Source organism: Choristoneura fumiferana, chromosome 23, assembly GCF_025370935.1.
Source record: "Choristoneura fumiferana chromosome 23, NRCan_CFum_1, whole genome shotgun sequence".
Lineage (NCBI taxonomy): Eukaryota > Metazoa > Arthropoda > Insecta > Lepidoptera > Tortricidae > Choristoneura > Choristoneura fumiferana.
The window spans coordinates 7918853-7939930 of NC_133494.1; the positions used below are offsets into that span (position 1 = coordinate 7918853).

Sequence of the window (21078 nt, forward strand, 5' to 3'; positions counted from 1 at the left end):
GAGAGACGACCACTTACCTCAAGACGTGGCATGGCCGCATGGGTAGGCCTTCCACAAGATAAACTCACGATATGGACGTCGATGACGACGACGGTGACGGCCCGGGAGTCTAATAGATGAGGGGGCGGTGGTGCAAGACCTGTATTGTGGCTTTCTTTGGGGGAGTTGTAGCACGAATAAGCATAGATGTAAGTAGCTTAACTAATCCAAAAACATCTACCAAACTCAAATCAGAGTTTATCATCATCATCCCAGCCTATATACGTCCCACTGCTGGGTACAGGCCTCCTCTCAGAACAAGAGGGCCTGGGCTATAGTTCCCACGCGGGCCCAGTGCGGATTGGGAACTTCACACGCACCATAGAATTGCTCCGCAGGTTTCCTCACGCACGATGTTGTTGTTGTTGTAACTTTTTATTGTACATAAAACATATGAAAATTACAATTAACAAGAGAAAGAGATGAACAAAGGCGAATTAATCCCTTAAAGGGATCTCTTCCAGTTAACCTTTGAATGGTTGAAAGGACAACAGAAACAAGAGTAGACACTACAATGGAAAAATGGATGGATGTTTTCCTTCACCGCAAAGCTCGTGGTAAATTTCAAATGTAATTCCGCACATGAATTTCGAAAAACTCAGAGGTGCGAGCCGGGGTTTGAACCCAAGACCCTCTGCTTGAGAGGCGATAGGTGAAACCACTAGGCCACCACGGCAATCAGAGTTTAGGAACTCAACAAAAAGTTCACTATAACTCGTTAGGCTCGATAATTACAAACCAAATAGGTAATGCGTCGAAGCTTGTTTTGATACATTCGATTGTTCTCGGAAATTAACTATTGAACAGGCGTTATCAAGTGTGTTCACTTGTGGATTACATGATCAATACATCATTGTACACTTTAAGTAGGTACCTCTAATTGCCTATACTTGACGCCAAACTACTTTTAGGTATTCAGATAATTTGTTGCCGGACACATAATTATGTTTGGAATGACAAAAACTGCGTCTTGATAGGAAAGCGAGTATCGGCAGTCAGACTTACGCAAAAACGAAGAATTATTCTAAACTATACTCAGGTTGTAGAAAACGTGTGAATATTGCGTGTGCTTTCAAACCCATTTAGGGTGTTTAAAGTTACGCCGAGCCCAAACTAGCTAAATAGAAAGGGCATCGTACGTAAGTGAGTATGGTGATTTGAAGACGAAATTATTTGCTTGAATACTTTGAAGTTCCTTCTTAGGTTTACCTACCTGATTTCTACGCTAAGTAGTTGGCCTACTTACAATATTTGATGCATTTAAAACGAGATAGACAGTGTGAACTTGTATTAAAATCGAATTTAATATGTTAAATATTTCACCTGTCTTGGAATAAACCAGTTACTATTAACTTTGCCCTTTAACTGTAACAAGTTCACTTTTAATTAATTAAAAGAATCTAAGTCATTACTCTTTGCAACATAATCTTAGCTGTAATATGGGCTCTAACAAGATTCCATTCGTTTTATAGAGTGCAGCTGATATACGAGCTATTTTGAGGCCCATCATCTCGTCAGTTGAAACTAAAGTTATGATAAACACGTGATTTTTAGTGCCTCTGTTGCTAATTGGCAATTATTTTGGTCTTATTTCTTATTCTTATTGAGTGAAGAGTCTATACATTTTGTATAAGTGATTATCGTTTTGTTGGTTGGTATAATATTATTTTAACTTTAAGAATCAGTTGGATTTAGATTAACTGTCCTCTCGAAAGTAATGTTATTTGTTGTCAACATCTTCCTACTAACCGAAAAATAAGGAGAGTTGTTTTTCGAGTATCTACCTTTACGTATGTACCTACATCTACATTACAACTTTACTATGTACTTTATGTACATCTGTAAGCTGAATTCTTTCGCTCGTCCCGCTTCTTAAACGGTTTAGTATTTAACGGGATTTAAGATTTCTCATATCCTTGGCAATGTATTTATGTGTAAATACCATGGGTGATTTAAAAAAAAAACGAAAATTTCAAAACTGCGATTTTTGTTCGATTGTGCAAAAGAAAGTGGCGTGGGTATGGAATTTCATTATGTGGCACGCCGGTGCGCTGACAATGAGTTTCAATAGGGAATATTACTGCAATGTTCTGCCGTCAGAATGTACCACTAGCACAAACCGTAAACAGTTTTTTGAATGTCTTAATGTCTTTTAAATATCCGTAGGATGCCATAATACGAGAATATTTAGATTATAAGCCTCATAATATTTATTAAAGTTAAGACTGTAATTAACACTGAATATTTGCATGCCCATTAGCAGGCAGAATAAGTACACTGCACACAAATTGTAATAGGTACACATCAACATCCGCTTGACTGTATTCTAGCAAATAAAGTATATTTTGATTTTGATATAATATTATTTCAATGTTTTTTTTTAGATATATAGCTCTATCGTTTCTATCGATGCAAATATAATTTATTTATTTATTGAAAATGATCATGTGGACTTACAGCATTGGCCAAGGCGTCCCACAGGATAACAATACCTTAGAGCTAATAATAATCATGAAAAATTATGTTATTTTTTACTAATAAATATGTTATGATTTGTCATGGTCACAAACTATAAAGAGAACTGACGTTGTCATGGCGGTTTGTTTACGGTTTACGGTTTGTGCTAGTGTCGCCCCCTGCGCAGAGCTTTGGATAATAGAGGGATAACTAGTAAGCCAGTTGTTTATACCTTTTAATAATACGAGTAAAATAAACGCTCACCTGCAAGTTATCCAATACTGCGAGTTGGTTAGAAGCTAAAACGGCTGTTAATAAGCAGTTCCACTTGTACGGAAGCGGTACGTGAACTGCCGACTTCCGTCAGCGACGAAAGTGACCTTCTGGTTTGCTACGACTTAAGACACATGGTTTTCTTTGAAGTTGAGATAGAAATAACATTTAAAAAATGGAAAATATTTGTTCATTTTTTGGCAGTTCAACAAAATTTATTGGTATCTACTTTTTAAGTTATTTCGGTTAAATTATGAAACGTTGATAAATTGGTGTAAGAAACTAATTGATATACTTTGTCGCTTAAAAATTATCGGTTGAAGTAGATGACGCTAGTGAAAATTAAAAAGTACATACAAAGATTTATATGGTAAACATGACAGTTTTATGATTAATTAATAACATTTTATTAAATTTAACATTACACAGATGCAACAGCCAGCTTTAACATTGAAACCCAGTACCCCTAACTAAAACAATTACTGTCCAATAACTTCACAATCAGGCAAGATGATTTTTACTGTGGCAAAAATATTCCTCTTATAGCCATTGCTATAAAAATCGCACGTTTATCGCAACGACAGCAGTCTAAACTTTTTATGTGGTCAGAATGATCTCAGAACAATTTGTTTCTCGGGTAATTATGGACGCTGCAGCGGTTATTGTAATTTACTATGAAAAAATAGCAAATTTACATAAATTTTATCCGCAAGAAGTCGAAAATGTTATGCTCAGTGCTTTTTTTGCGGTAAAATATTGTGTTGTCACATTTAATATTACTTGTCAGAGAATATGGTTTGATCTGCGAGCTCTATGCAATCTACTTTAATCAAAGCATGATGAGAACTATTTGATGGTGTTATTAGTGCTCAACAGCAAAGTATTTATCAAATAGTATGTCAACAGATCAGTTCCTCTTTCTAATCCGATCGGTCACACCTCAATTTAAACTGGCTTCTATTAATCACGCTTTGTCTGTCAGTGGTCAAAATCAACCAAGGCGTGACCTGTCAGTCTGACACTAGAGGCTGTTAATAGGTCAGTCAGTTACTTCTCAGTTCATTCAAATTCAAACAATACAAAATATTCTCTCGTAGTATCTGTGTGCTCTTAGCTTAATAGTGACTACGTAAACTAGGTCAAAGCATGCAATGTATTGTATGTTTTACAAGCGGTGGTATCCCTTGAAAAAGCGTTCCAATGCAATTAATAAGCTTTTATCATTGTTGTCATACCTGCTTCCATTTATACCTCGTTAATGGTTGGTAGAATATCATCGACATATGTTTTGAGATGTTTGAACTTGTAAGCGTGCTTATGATTTTGCATCATCTCATAGGAGTAGGTAGTTCTTGGAATGAGCCATAGTTTATAGTAGTTTATTAAAAACCACTAAACTTTGGACGTGTTTATAAACAATGGTTATACTTCATTAGTTTTAGTCTATTTTAGAAGTACTGCTCATACACATTTCTATAACAGTGCGGCTAAATAATATTCTCGGATTACTGATGTATTGACAAAAACAAGTATTTCCCGAAGTATTTCATCCCAAACTATTATTTTTAAATTACCTATCATTTGATAAAAATTCTTGGTCAAAACAACTGATCGCAATTTTCAGTTAGCATTTCTTGAAGCAAATTAATGATTAACAAGTATAAAATTACTTTTTATTATATTTTTATTTCGTTTTGACATATTATAGCTCTTATAGCACGACCAATAAGAAAATTCTGTAAATCTTGTCTTTTTTATGACTTTTTATGTCAGTAACAATAGGAGAGGTCCTAACCAAAAATACGCAATGTGGTTTAATTTTAGATGGTTATTGTCATGGCACTGCTAACACTGGATATTCAACTGGATACCTATAAATTTGTATGAACCCCTCGGTTCTCAAGTCCGACTCCCACTTGACCAGTTTTTTCTAAATAATGCATACTGTTCACACTAGCGACCAATCACAGCTAATTGATTAAAAAAAACAATTACTTAATTAAATTAATTCTGTCCCCATTGGGCCTTTACATGATAATTCCGTTGCATATTGACATTTCAATTCTCCTGCCCTTGATGAAACCCTTCATCAAAGTCACAAAGCTATTAAGGGAAAATGTATAGGCAATACCCCGAGGCGGGCCCTGCACATAAATCTATTGACATAATCTGATTACACGACATGGCCAGTTTGTCCAGTCGAGCGGGCTGTCAACTGCATATTGCTAACTTGACACCACCATATGCATTACAATGTTCAGAGTAGCTAAATCAGCATCGTAGGCTACGGTTTCTTTTCTCATAATTTTAGACTTACTTGCAATAATCCCGGATTCCAATGCAGTGACGAGTTAACTAACCTGTCGGAAACAACGTGGTTTGAACTTTTAACAATTTAAGCCAAAAGTCATTGATTTGATCGAGCTTGGAGATCGATATTTGAAACACAACACTCGAAAATACGACTCGGACGTGGTTTAAATCTGCAAATTGCTGCAAAATACTAGACGATAATTATTATGACATTCGTCGCAACTCTGATTTTTCGAAAGTTACGAGTATGTGCGAAATCATATTTTATTTAAAATTTCATTATCAGCCTATAGCAGTCCACTGCTGGACATAGATCACCGCCAATGAGCACGATTGCGCCTTACCCTTCAATCGTGTATGTGATATTTATTACCAATCCGAATGACCCGTGTGGGCATTACGGCCCAACTTTGTCATTTTGAAAGGGGGCCTGTTCCCTGCAGTGGGACGTAATAAGCTAACTCTAAATAATAATAATCACCAGATGAAATTATTTAGAGTTGTAATTTTCTTCTTACTCTCGAGGGGGGCCATTCATTTACTATGTAAGACTATTTTACTAGTTTTAGACCCCCTTAAATAAGTAAAAATAAGAATAGGCCGACCCCTCCCTCCTTGTTTAATATTTATTACGTAAGAATCTACAGTAAAAAAGGAATATACGTTTGGTTAGTTTTGATGTTCACATTTTCAGCCCAGGCGCTCAAAACCCACTCAGAAAGTGGATCTGCCACCGGAACATCTCTAATATTTTTCAGGTGTTGCTTCTTTGGTTATTGCCTACGTAAGAACTAAATATCAAGACTCTCTCCCACCCCCTTGTAAGAAAAAATAAGACATGGTCGACCGCCCCTCCCCTCCCCTCCCCCCCTAAATCGTCTTGCATAATAAATGAATGGCCCCAGGTGTATTTTCACCTGCCTGAACGGGATGAAAATATAACGAATTGTAATGGTGCATGTAATGTTTCCAATTCGCACTGTTCCCAAACCAGACACATAAATGTCTAGCGTAAGCCAGGTGCAGTAATTTGACGTTAAATTAACCGTGATAATTGATTGCCAACTCGAGGTGTAATATGAAATCATTAGACTTAAAATAGAGAACCATATCAACTGCACTCTTATAAGGTGTTGGTTATGATACGGTATCGAAAATAACGAGTTCTGAAACTAGTGACGTTTACTTAGGTACCTTAATTAGGTACCTTTAGCTAACCTATAGATAGGGAGGTACCTTTTCTATTCTCGTGAGTCCTCGTGTAATTAATAAAGAACAAAATGAACACTAAGAATGTTACTTTATAAAGCGCAAATTTTAAGAATGTTGAAATAATATCCAAAATAACAAATCTAGTAACCACGTCTTGTCTAAAGTACTAAAGTGTGTGTATGTTTGTACTTTTTTCACGCCACAACGGAGCAACGGATCAACGTGATTTTTGGCATAGAGATAGTTTACGGGCCAGAGAGTGCCATAGGCTACTTTTTATCCCGGGAAAACGCACAGTTCCCAAGGGAACAGCGCGCGATAACCGAAATCCACGCGGACGAAGCCGCGGGCATAGGCTAGTCTATTAAATAAAGTGAAGAATCACAATGCTATAAATTATTCTTGTAAGAATCATAATATCGTAAGTTAATGAGTTAATCAAACAAAGAGTACCTAAATAATTAGTTCAGATCGTACCGAAAATTTGAATAAGTGAATGATTATTCGTTCAGTTATTAAATTATTCTACGACTAATGAATAATATTTTCTCATGTGTCCCATGATTTCAATATCAATCGACTGTGATTGGAATGTACTTAAGCGTTTAGTTCAAAGATAATTAAGCTACAATATAGGATCGACACTGTTTTAGTTATTATTTCGACAGTTTTTTTAAAGTTTTGTCTATTTGAGTTTAAAATTAAGATGAACTAAACAAACCTGTTGCGTAGAAGACGAGTTCTATCACACGTTTTAATTATTCCGTAATTAAATTATTTAAGCGTTAGTTTGCAAAGGTCTATTTTTAAATTCTGGCCATGTACAAACACGCTAAATATTTTATAGAATTTTCCGTAGGATGAAGCATAGTGAATATAGGGTACAATGAAATCATTTGAGTACAGTACGGCATAAGAACTGTAGAAATTCAATGAGGAGGATTCTTACTGTAGCTTACGTAAAATGTCAAAGCACGGGAACAATTTCGTAAGAAAAAATTCACCTATGAAATAGATCTTCAGAAAATATCGAAACTAGTCGGACTGTTCCTGGGGGTAGTAGTAAAATCGAAGTTCGTGTCGTGACGTCCCTCTCACTCTTGTATTAAATAATATAAGCGTGAGCGGGACGGCAAAATACGAAGTTCGAATTTTGCACTTCGTAGTCCAGGGCCTGACTTATATAATATAATGTGTACATGTATGTATGCATGTAAATACTTTATAAAAAATACTGTATAATGGTGAGTTGAACCGTGTAATTGAATAATTTTTGTTAAAAACTTTTCGTTTTCACCCCTTTTGTACTAGTCATTCACGATGACGCGTGCCGTGGTTCTTATTGCAATGTCATTTAATGTCTAATTTTGACAAAATCACGCTTTTTCGTGGATGGCACATCCTATTTCTCTGTTACCAATCGCTGCTTAAATAGAAAAGGGCCACAATTTTTTTTTTATTGTAATAATTGCATGTTAAATAGAATGTAAAATTTAGGCGTGTTGGCATGTAGGCATGTAGGCATTGAATGTAGGCAGACTCAGATCGGATCCATAAAAGGCCTTTTTCAGCTGCGGTAGGTACAAATATATTAACACGACTCTATTGTTAACGGCGTAGAAACGTGTTCAGATATTTTTGATTGAATTTTTGCTCACAAGTTTATGAACTCGACTGTACAGCACAGAACAATTAAAGCCCATCGAAGACAGATTTTTGACAAAATAAGTTGTTTAGGGCCCCAATTAGTATTAGCTCAGGACTACCAACTCATGATTCGACCTCAAGTATTACTTATTCTGTGCTCAAGTGCAAAAATAAGTATTTATTCGAACCACTCAAAAATATGTTACTACGGCCTTATTGCGTCAGAATAAGAGTCTGTGGTACTTATTTTTGAAACTTTGAATAAGTTCATATTTTTACACTTGATTGTACCAATTTAACGAGCTAAATTTGCTAATTTGCTAATTTCCACTATGCTTTTAATAGCAATTTAAAAAGTTTTCTTTTGCGATTAACATAGGTAAGTATTTCAGTCTTCCTCATGTTGAATGAGTCCGTAGACCACAATTTGTGGCGTAGACGTATGTACACTCAAACGTAAATTCCCTTTACGACGTTAGTTTCATAACATGTCTAGGTCCTCACTTCTCACCATAACGAGAACCACAGAACTAAACAACATTCGAGTGGGCATTCTATTTTTAGTGTATAAACGAGACGTGAACTGTGAACCGCTCATCAGGAGCCACCACGCAATCAATTTGACCCATCAAGACGCATTGTTGTGCGACGGCCGCCTTTGTCATTGAAATGTTTTATGGTTGAAATTTACTCTGAATAATTCTACGTTATGTATATTTTTTCTTAAAGGAATATTTTTTTAGCTGTAATCTCGTAAAATTTGCACAGTTAATAATAACTTTTAACATAAAGAAAAATCTCACTTCTCCCTCGTGCATGCTAGTACGAACATGGCACATGGCAGCGCCATCTTTTGTCGAGTAGCTGAAGTAGGAAACTGCTTGTTTTAATATATGGACCTAGATGGCGACACATGCTCTCTACACTACATTTTTTTAGTAACGGTAGCATATTTAGGGGCTGTTTCACCATCCATTGATTAGTGTTAACTGACGGTTAAATGTGATGCCGTCTCCGTCTATTCGAACAAAACAAATAGAGATGGCATCACACCTAAACGCCAGTTGACACTAATCAATGGATGGTGAAACAGCCCCTTAGTTAAATAAATAAATATCATGGGACACTTGACACCAATTGACCTAGTCCCAAATTAAGCAAAGCTTGTACTATGGCTACTAAGCAACGGATAAACATACTTATATAGATAAATATATACAAAAATTTAAATACATATTAACATCCAAGACCCGAGAACAAACATTCGTATTATTCATACAAATATCTGCCCCGGCCGGGAATCGAACCCGGGACCTCAAGCTTCGTAGTCAGGTTCTCTAACCACTTGGCCATCCGGTAGTCAAGTTAATACGGTTCTATTATTAACACAGTATAATAATGTTAAATTTAAATTTAATAACTTACGTATGACGCTTAGATGACGCAACACCGCAAGGTACAATTTTATGAGTAACTAGCTTTTGCCCACGACTTCGTCCGCGTGGACTAGTAACATTGGTACGGTAGTCTATTAGTTATTCTGTGACTTTGGGAAGTATTGAATTTTTTTAGGATACCTATTCTGCCAATAATACCTACACATAGTAACTTCTGGGGTTTACTGAAAATAACCTATTTTACTAAACTATTTTTACTTCTCATGCTCGTAAAGTTCGTGTTTATGCTGTATCTAGGCGACATAAAATTATTTTTTATGCTCTAGTGCATAAAATAAAATCTTCGTCTAATACCAACTCAGGACCAAGGTAATCAGGTGTCAACAGTCACAAACAAAAAAGTTTCTATATATTTTTAAAATATTTCTTAATTTATATAAAACTAAATATCAATCAAATCAATCATAATAAATCAGTAAAATTAAAATAATGGAATTATTAATGCATAAAAAATAAAAGGTACATAGAAAGTGAATCATTCTTTCTACTGTTGTTATTTCATTTCCTCGCCATCGAAGTAAAAAGCAGTGTAAAACTCGAGCATTAAACCCATTTTCCCCTCGGCGTGTCTATCCACCTATATGAACGCCTCGGGTAAAATGGCTCGTTTTATGCTCTTGTTGTACAATCTACTATTTACCGATATGGACCCGCAGATTAGTCCTTTTGTGTTAGCGGGGTACGAGTAGAATACACGTCGTATCGCTAAAGTGTGGCTACTCGCAAAATATTTATGTTTGACCAAAAAATGGAAAAACAAGAAAAATAGTTTAGTAAAATAGGTTATTTTCAGTAAACCGCAGAAGTTTCAGTATTATTGGCGGGTGCACATCGGCTCGCATACTTATTGAGAGTCCGAATACACCTAATGTTTGTCAGACTGATCGTTTGTCATAACTGTTCAATAATTGTGCATAATTGTTAGTTATAGGATGACCATTTACAATTTGTAGAAAAATTTCAGTTTTCAGTGGGAAGAAAAATATGACAAACGATTATTCGGACACAAATTACGGTATGACTAGCAAACAGTACGAGTATATGCGAACTTTGGCGCTCCCCTAAATCTTCATAGTGAGCACTTGGCACCTTACGTCATTTAGTGTAAGTTAGGAGGATAGTATTATATTAAGACGGCACTTTTACTAATCATACCTACAAGTTTCCAATGAATATATTCTAGTAAAGCTTGGAATTCCTTACGAATTGTCATCCCCATAATTTTCAAGTAGGTCGAAATGTCAAAAGCGCCAGAACAAAAGTTTTAGGGTATCGTATCTCAAAAGGAAAAAATTGAACCCTTATAGGATCACTTTGCTGTCCGTCCGTCCGTCTGTCTGTCAAGACCCTTTATCTCGGAAACGCGCGGAGTTATCGAGTTGTAATTAAAACCATAAACTCAGGTCTACATTCCCAGAAGCTGTGAAAAAATCAAACTTCTAAGTCAAAGCAATCAAAAGCTACAAAAACTACTTTTTTTAAAAGTTATAGGATACTTCCGGCTCTTCTAGAAACTTGAAATTTTGCATGAAGGTAATTTTATATACTTAATAAAAATATTTTTTTATGTCTGACTATCCTTGTCAATAAGCCATCTAAAATGACCCCACATTGCGTACATTTTGCTTATGATCTGCTAACACTGGATATATTCATAAAAGACGATTCGCATTTGGCATTACGAAGTTTCATGGTTTTATCTTCGACAATGACGAACTTCCACCATATAAACTTTCATCCTCTATTTTAACCCCTTCAAGCCTATTTTGCGATAATAGGTAGCCTATGTTCTTTCCCAAGGTCTAGTCTATCTCTGTGCCAAATTTCATTAACATCGGTTCAGCGGTTTAGGCGTGAAAGCGTAACAGACAGAAAGACAGACAGAGTTACTTTCACATTTATAATATTAATAAAGTATAGTATATTAAGTATAGTATGGATAGGTACCGAATTAGTGTTTTAGCTCTGTGATAACTAACACACACAATACTAATACAATTACCTACTCTGTTGTCAACATTTAGACTGATACTTACCTATTTAGAATATTCAAACTTTACTCCAGTTAAATCACAAACTCGATATGATGGACACCTCCAAATTAATAATTTATACTTAATTAAAACAAATGAATTAAGCATCTGTTGGACACAGCATTAACTGAGTTAGAAATACCTAGTAATTTTGTGTCAAGCGTAAATTTTCACGTATTCACAATTACGTTGGAGATGTAGACTGAAACGTGAAGTCTCGTGCGTACGAGTATCATCCGGGTATTTTATAAATATGTAGCAAAATATCTGTTAAATTTTCGTGGAAAACGTTGTTTGCATTTGCTGTCATTCACGTCTAGTCATTATAATCCCAAATGACGTTTTATTATGGTTTGTTGGAAAAAGATTGTTTATAACATAAATTCAAATTACTAGCAAATAATCAAATAGTCTTTAAATTCGAGAAACTGCCTTGTTTTCATTCGCTGTTGTAGAGTTTTTGCGTACCTCAATTCTATTCATGGCAGAAAAAGGGATTTTATGCCTGAAACTTTATCTTCACTAACGATTTATTGCCTATCATCTAATTAATTCATGCCTTGGAAAAAAGGAGGAGGTTTTTAGTTTGTCACAATTACAATATCGACGTTATAACATTTACAAATGGCGACAAATTGTTCTAAATTTAATAAAAAAAATTAAAAGATGTTTATTTCAATAAAAAATACACGTACTTACATTTCATTATAATGATATATGAGTAGAATAGTAAAAAAATGCAACTCTGATCAAAAAGTTATCTATTTTATCTAATTTTATCACTCTTCAATAGTATTTTCTAGAAATGTCATTTCTAGACTCGGTTCCTATGGCTGAATCTACCTACGTATGATCACAATCGATTAAAACGTCTCCATGATAAATACCTACGTCCTTACTTATTGACTTTTAGTTTGCTAAATTACGAGTACATATACCTATTGCTTAACAAGTTTTCTAATTTATTCATTCACAAATATTTCACACTGTTGTATCATACATACAAAATAATACACAAAACAAAGATTTAAATAACGTATCAAAACAAAACCGATGTTTTCCATCAAAGAAGAAATTTTAAATAACTTACGCCTCCGTTAAAGTTCCATGTATACAGTTTCTCTGATGTTTTATGGCAAAACAGTTTCAAGGTTGAAAGTGTACAGGCAAGTCCGAAATAGAACGCGCGAGGCTCGCATTCAAATTGATCATTATTGTAGGTGAACTAACGACATATTAATAAATGGACCACTTGCGTCGAATCGTGACTTAGTGAGTTCTGGAAAAGACTTTCCGGGTTCAAGGACTCGTGAGTCCGATACAAACTATAAACTAACCAACGAAAAGTTGGAATGACCGACGACTTTCACTTCAAAGTTCAATATCTCAAAAACGGCTGAACCGATTTTGATAAAACATGTCTAAGAACCAACGCTATAAAACCTGGCTATCAAACAAAAAAACCGCATTTAAATCGGTCCACCTGTTTAAGAGTTACGGTGACACAGACAGACAGACACAGATACACAGACATACAGATACACAGACACACAGACGCACATAGCGGTCAAACTTATAACACACCTCTTGTTGCGTCGGGGGTTAAAAATGAGGCGCTCTTTCTTTACAACGGTCACATTTCTTCGTAAAATGCAAGAACAAGAACGTGGGAACGTTTTTTGTGATCACTTTAAATTCCTTTTTAACGGATTTCAAAAAGGAGGAGGTTCTATTTATTTTCGTCTGATGCATTTGTGGTTGTGATCCGATTTGGAAAAAAAAATGTTTCTTAGGTGGGGCCTACGAGTAAATAATGATTAATTAATTGAGTAGAGCATATTATTCTATTTTATGGTTCAGCAATTAGATTTCATTTTTATTTGAATGTGATTAACTGTTTTTGGAAGAAAAAAAACAAGAATTTTGTAATATAGGCATTTGTTGTTGGACTCAAGCTTTTGACACTTAAGTACTTATTTAGGTTATTTATAATCAAAACATGAAGTTTTAGTATTTGTTTTGACGACGATTTAATTTTGTTTTGACAACCGGATGGCCAAGTGGTTAGAGAACCTGACTACGAAGCTTGAGGTCCCGCGTTCGATTCCCGGCCGGGGCAGATATTTGTGATCATGAATAATACGAATGTTTGTTCTCGGGTCTTGGATGTTTAATATATTATATTTAAGTATGTATTTATCTATACTACACAGTTTATCCGTTGCATAGTAGCCATAGTACCTACAAGCTTTGCTTAGTTTTGGGACTAGGTCAATTGGTGTCAAGTGTCCCATGATATTTATTTTTATTTATTTTTGTTTAATATTCCCTAGTAGGAGCAGAAATAAAAAAAAAATCATAAAATACCTTTATAACTTCATCTAGAAAAGATAATAGTTATGTATTACTCGCAACTAAAGCTCGGTACAGATAAAACGCCATCAATTACAATTTACCTTCTAACAGACTCCGTCTGTAAAAGGAATAATAAATATCAATTAAATTTAAACCTATTAAGGGACATATAAATAAACCATTCGCATTAATTTCCCGCCACTTCACCTCGCTACTGAATTATGGCAATTACCTTAATGGTGAGAATGATAGTTCCACTTTTTGAAACGATATGATATGAATGACGCGGAATCCCAATATGACTGTAAATATCATCAACAAATCAACTCGCTCCGACTTGGTTAAAGGTTTCTTTAGTTTCATATGCCACCATGCGAATAATGGTCATTTCTTCCTGAATCATGTAACAGGGTGGACCCTTTGTGGTACCAATGTCATATTGACATCTGATACTCTTGTCAAGGAAATCATAGTGAAGAAATTGATTATTAAAAGGTACATTCACCATACGTACTCGTACACTAGTTTAAATGATTATTCAGTGTTTTGTAATTACAAGGACTTAGGTATTTTTGCTACGTCTTGTTAAGCCCGTTTCCACCGTGAGCGGAACGGACTTATTATATTAATGACTTAGTTTAACTTACATCGGTCATCTTCATAGAAGTCCCTTCTAAGTAAGTACTTTCATGCAGCCGAGGAAGCACAAGGGCCCTTTTTTTCATAGAAAGGTTGTCCCCTGTTTTCTCCCTGTATAATGTCAGTAGAGCCATTTTTTTTCCAAAATCTATGGCCACTATTGACATGTCCGTATGTTTTTCATTTTTCATAAATTAATTATTAAAGGAAATATCAACCTTCAAAAGCCTAAAAAAATGCCAGATTTTCCGCTGTGTTCAAACAACCAGAAAACAAATTTGGCTACATTATATAAAAAAGGAAAGCATAGGAACACGGCCAAAGCCTTTCTTTATTTTTTTATGAAAAAAATAGTTAAATAGGTAAAGTTTTGGACAAGAAATCAAGGAACTACGAAACGTTGATTTTATGTATTTTTAATAGGTATTTTCGGTCCAAGCTGCAGTTGTCTCTATAAGACTCTCGGGGGGAAGGCTTGAGATTGAGGCGAAAGCAATAGATTTTACAAATACCTATTTTTCAATTCCCTCGCCCTTAGGGTTTCCTCTTAAGCTAGGTTTTAATCGGCGTCGGGATGAATGTTCGGAGGAACGATCGGACGTAGTTAGTGAAGTGTGTCGGTGTGTTAGGGTGACTAATAAAAGTGACCAAGTGCGGGTAGTTCGTGATACGAGTGCCGGTACTATTAGTGATCAAGTGCGGGTAGTTCGAAGAACTCGCGCTGCTAGGCAGACTAGACACCCCACACTTCAGTCTACTCGTGACCACGGCAACTGTAACGTTGCCGAAACGTCGAGGTAAATATTACTTGTGTAAAAATAGCGTGATAAGTCCCGTATATGGTATTTTGACTATAAGTTTTAATAAGTCCGCTCAGTTGTTAAAAGAGTGAAAGACAGTACCGATGCTGAGTTTATTTTATACTCGAAACTTTCTGCTACGTGTCTCCTTCCGTTGTGGTAAGAATTATAGGATGATTATAACGATCAATTTATCCGTTAGGTAATGTTCAACATATAAGATCTCTTCTGATTAGTCTAGATTATAATAACGTATTAAGCACACCATTATTTAGCTACAGAAACCACTTCAACCGTCATACATTACCTAGTGGAAGAAGAGTGGAAGTTCCCAAATCTATTTTCAATTCCAGATTCTAATGAAAATATAATATTTTAATTCCGCAAACTACGGAAGATCTTTTGATCCCTTAGTACAGTCTCCAGCACCAATATCTGGCACAACAAGCGTGCATAAATATCTGATACGACTCTATTTTACGTCGCGGGTTAAAAAGGGGAGTGTTATAAGTTTGATACAATGTCTGTCTCTCTGTCTGTGGCATTGTAGCTCTCAAACGTGAGAGCCGATTTCGATGATGATTTTTTTAGGTGAAAGTGAGTATCCTTGCGGTGGGTTTTAGCTATGCTTCATTAGAATCGGTCCAGCTATTTTTGAGGCAATATCGGGGAGTTTTAAATTTTTCTAAGTTGGCTAGCTTAGGTTATTGTTATTTCATTTTGTGTATTTGTACATACCATAAGCCAAATATGTGGTCTACCACCCTAAAGTTGATTTATCGTTTGCATGTCATAAAACAATAGACGTGTCTGTCAACTTGAAAGTTCGCGACAAAAAAAGCGACATATTCATTTGATAGGATCTTGTTTAAAAATTGATAGACCACTTATTTTGCTAACCGAACATGAGTTATTAAGCTCTTTTAAAGCACAGCAGATGCCAGGAAAAACGTAGAAATTTCATAAACGTGTCAGCCAAGCAGCAGCTTCAGGAAGGACGTGTAAATCATTGACAGCGCCGACCCAACAGTCCACGCGCGGCGCTCACGCCGGTACCACGCGACCGCGGTATATTTCAAAAATTGAACGTGACCATATTTTAAAATTAGAACTTTTAACATTTATTTTTAATAGATTTTGGTAAACTGCCAGTGATCAAGTGTAAAGCTGTTTTATGATTTGTTTTGTTTTTCGATTGCATGTGATAGGTTTTGATACTAGGATGCCACGACGTTGTTTAGGTTTTTTTTTAACGGGTGAGACTTCTAATAAGGAACAAAAAAGTTTCATTCATCGTTACCCACTGATTGATTTCATTTACATATTAGTAAAGGTATCAAATTAATCTTATTTAATGTATCCAGTGTTGATCGGTTTCTCATAGCCTCAAGCATTTACCGTGAAGAACTAATTTATCTAACGCCCTTGTTAAAAAAAATACATGTCACGTAGTTGTCAAACTGCAGGCAGTTAGCTGAAATATGTCGTCGACCGACCAAGATCAGCTGATATGAACCACTGTCGACAAATTATCCTTGTGGCTAATGATCAGAGGTTTGCTAGAAAATGGTACTGATTTAGATCTTTGTCAAATATTTCTTAACTACGTCGTTACGAGTATCATGGTTGAATTTTTTTTTTACTTGAATGACAAGTTTCCTGTCTTCAGATATGGCTTAAAAGAATATTTTAGTTTTGTCTCAACAATACCACTTGAAATTTATTTTATAATGTCGATCTTATTCATCATTCGAAATTTCAAGTGAAGTGCATCCCACAAATATTTTAAATGCGAAAGTTTGTAAGTCTGTTTTTTTGTAACTTCATCACGTCTACACCACTGAACCGATATTGATAAAATTCGGTATACAGATAGTCTGAGTCCCGGAGAAGGGCATAGGATAGTTTTTAAATGAATTCTGCGCGGAGGAAATGGAGTTGCGGATAACGGCTAGCTTTATAATATTCACTAGCTTCTGCCCGCGGCTCCGCCCGCGTGGTATTCGGTTATCGCGCGCTGTTCCCTCGGGAACTGTGCATTTTTCCGGGATAAAAAGTAGCCTAGAGATGTCACTCTCGGGCCCATAAACTATTTCTATGCCAAAAATCACGTCGACCCGTCGCTCCGTTACGGCGTGAAAGACGGACAAACACACAAACACACTTTCGCATTTATAATATTAGTATGGATTACAACCATTGACAACCTATCCTCCTTCAAACGCTCTTTGGTCCAGTCCATCTGGATTGCTATCATCATCTTACTCGTTATCCTTCCGAAGTGATTGCACTGCTGTGTTCAGGTATAGACAGTCATCATCATTATCTCAGACGTAGGACGTCCATTATGTCCTCCTAATCCAAAAGGCGGTATCTCGAAAAAACATTTTTTACATTATTTGTAGCATATGTGATGCAGAATGTCTTAAGCTACACAATAATATTAATCTCTTAAAGAAAGCTATTGGGGTAGGCGATCTTATGATTATGCTAGCAAAAGTAGGTGGCGGAAACAGAAACACAGCAGAAACAAAAAAATCAATAATATTAAAATAAATACAAATGGCAGATATAAATACATATACTACTAACATAAAATAGCAATAGAATTTTACAAAAGGTCGAAATGTGAGAAAAAAGTATCGTTCTCTGAAATACATTGTATATTATTATTGAAACGACCTGTTACCGTAATGTGTCACATTGATGTCGTGTTTTGCGAACCATGAATGTGTCAGCTGTTAAATGTACATATGTAGGCAGTTTTGGGTACTGGATTTAGGTTATCTATGGCCACATTTTCGAGCAGTGTCGTGACTAAAGATATGAAAATACAATAAAAGGATATGAAATATAAGTTTTAACTACCTTAAAAATACTCACAAAAGTTTTTGACAATGGATTGAGTCACATGTATCGTCTTATAACGTATCATACATATTTCCTGCAGCATGTAGATTGAGCAATACTATTTTTTACTTACAATTATATTAGCTCTTCTATAAAAAGCATTTGTCCTTTAAAGCCCTTTTAACATTCCCTGCGCACACGCCGGTTGGCAGCGATCAATAGATTCGCATCGCTGACTTCCGACATCAAGAGCAGCCTTCGCGAACGCCTTCCGTAGTTCTATTTTTTTCTAATTAATTGTCTGTTTACTGTCTACTTCGTCTATTCCTTTATGTGACACAATATTCTGCTGGTACATTTGAGAGATCTACAGGTCACGCTTATTGCAAGATTTAGCTTGGTTTTTTTTCTGTATGTACTAGTAGGTACGTACACTACTTACTGCTGCACTGCTGCTGCTGTGCTGGTACTGTACTGCTTTTGGTGATCAATAAAGAATATTTGCATTGTATTGTATTGTACCTCTTTTTTCTGTACTGCTTACTAGATTGTGGTATTCAATAAATAGATTTACTGTCCTTCGGTGCAAATTGATAATCGCCCACATTGACCATTTTGAATTTGAACCAAAATGAATATCAACCGAAGTGAAATTAGTCAAAATGTAATTGTGATGAGAAATATTTACAACCAAATTTATTTTTGTTCTAGGTAAATTAATTTTACCCGAATGGAATATTGACCATTATAAATTAGGAGCAAAATTAAATAAGCAATAAGTGAATGTTGTCTAAATAAAGTCTTAACTTAATGTGTAGGCCCAAAACAAATGATTTCGGGTGAAACATATTTACAATTCGTCATATTTCTGAGTGCACGTAAATACAAGTGGCCGTTTTTTTCGACATCCATCATATTTGTCAATAGCCATAAGACAAGGTTCTATTTTCGATGATATTCAGGATGCACAAGTTTTTCTGTCTTGGACATATAATTTCGAGTTGTACATTTTCCATTTGCACCAAATGACAGTAAATCATTTGGTTTATGAATGAAGTTAAAAATTAAATGTGGAACGTATTAGTACGGGATCTGATTGCAATATTATCTACGTCATTGATTTACTACATAGGGGTAAATATAGGCCTTTAAATAGCCCAAAGTAGGCCGCTGGCCAAAATTCTATACACTAACAGGGTGTCATTTTACCTATCATCTTGAAAAACTATCATCTAATAATGTAATGAGCATAAATTTGAATGAATAAATTAATATGAATCATATGAATATGAAAGTTGACAGGTATATGCTAGGATGTCTATAACCTATCAACCTGGCCAATGGAACAAAGGCAGACTTTGTCTTTTGTAGGTAACTTTGGGGTAGTTAAGCGCCTATTATAATCGAGTACAATGATGTAGATAAACTTGTAATCTGATGCCGTCGATTAAAGTAGGGAAAGGGAAGTGAGTGGGGTAGAATTTCAAAACCAATAAACTGCCAGATAGACACATTGGTAGCATTTTCATCTTTAGACCATTTGATTTATATATGTGAGGGGTAATCGCTAATGTTTCCGGTTCATTTGCATTGAATGCTATTGTAGTTGTTATAATTGTCCGTAGGGAGAAGTCATTCCCTATTAAGAATGGAACAATGAGAAGGTTAGGTCATATTGTTACTAAATATAGCTTTCCTTTGGAACAGATGTTTTATATTTTGCAATTGTTCGATTTGAGATTTTACAATGATTTGAAATATTTGACATCTGGGACATAAATTATATTAACAATTAACAATGGCTTCACTTACAAAGTTTTAAATTGATTATCTTTAGTATATTCGTAATACCTTTTTATTTTAATAATAAGTCAGACAGATATAAATTTAAGACAGGTAGATTTATTGAATGTTTAGTTGTTGTGATTTCGCACTCCGCTAGTTTCGTTCTCTAAGCATTGATTTTGTGTATTCTTTTACATTTGAAAGGTTTCAGTTTATTTTAAACTCTTAACGATCTTAGTCATATCAGTCAAATGTCTACGTAAGAAGCTGTCGAGCGAAAATAACCCGTTCATTAAGTGGCTATTTTCCCCTCTGTTGACATCGACCTATAAACTTTTTATTTTCTTAAAATCCTCACGGACATGCAGAATTTGTGTGCCAGATGTATGTCATGGTCAAGTACCTGTAAATACACGCCTAAGTCATTAAATCATTCATTCACGAATTAACAAGAAATTGAAGCATGTTTCACCTGTGAGATGACTTTCATCTTTGATTCATCATTGGACAGTTATTTTTAAATTGTCATTACAATACCTAACAACAATTTGTTTTTAAGAAGCTTCTCAAACTTCTTAAGATTTTTTATTTTTTAATAAAGTAACAATATTCAAACCAAAACTGATACTGTTGCGTCGGTATCTCCGTTTACTGATCTAATGCCAAAGGAAATGTTTCCAAGATTTCCACAGGTAAACATCCACGTGGCTTCTGTCAAAATTAATTTGTCATTACGTAATTGGCTTTTGCTAATGGAAGTGGCGTCCGTTGATAACGTCAATCCCCATAAATAGCGTGTCTACTGTCAACTTCACTAAAACGGGCTTAATTATTAAGCGTGACGTCAGCACCGTCATGGAGATTATCCAGCTTTTAGATATGACTATCAAATTAGATGGTGGTAACACTTGATATATTTATCACAACTAAATTGAAAGTATCAAGTTTCATCCTACATTAATTACTTCTACATATAATCACTTGTGACTGAGACCATAAATTTGACAGAATGTTTTTTTTAAGTTATTTAACTACTTAAATGAATGTTCTGACATTGTCATTACACTCAAAAAATATCAAACGTGCTTAAAAACTTGTCTCATCGCTTTGAAAAAGAACTCTTATTGAGACTTCAAAAACAAACTAATGTGATTTAAGTACACATGCATAGTATTTATCAATGAAAGTTTTTTTAATGAATCTCATCTTAGTGTTTAA

General features: G+C 35.2%; 1 protein-coding gene across 5 annotated transcripts in view; it reads left to right on the top strand.

Annotated features, from left to right (window-relative positions):
- Positions 1-21078, top strand: part of for (cGMP-dependent protein kinase for) — a 100929-nt gene that overhangs the window by 33150 nt on the left and 46701 nt on the right. The window contains exon 1 of one of the 5 annotated variants that reach the window (XM_074105694.1): positions 16262-16481. The exons of 2 other annotated variants lie outside the window; for them this stretch is intronic. The gene's annotated coding sequence lies outside the window, so the exon portion shown is untranslated. Of the gene's footprint in view, positions 1-16261; positions 16482-21078 lie in introns of those variants that run through there. 2 more of the 5 variants (XM_074105693.1, XM_074105696.1) reach the window with 2 other exon arrangements.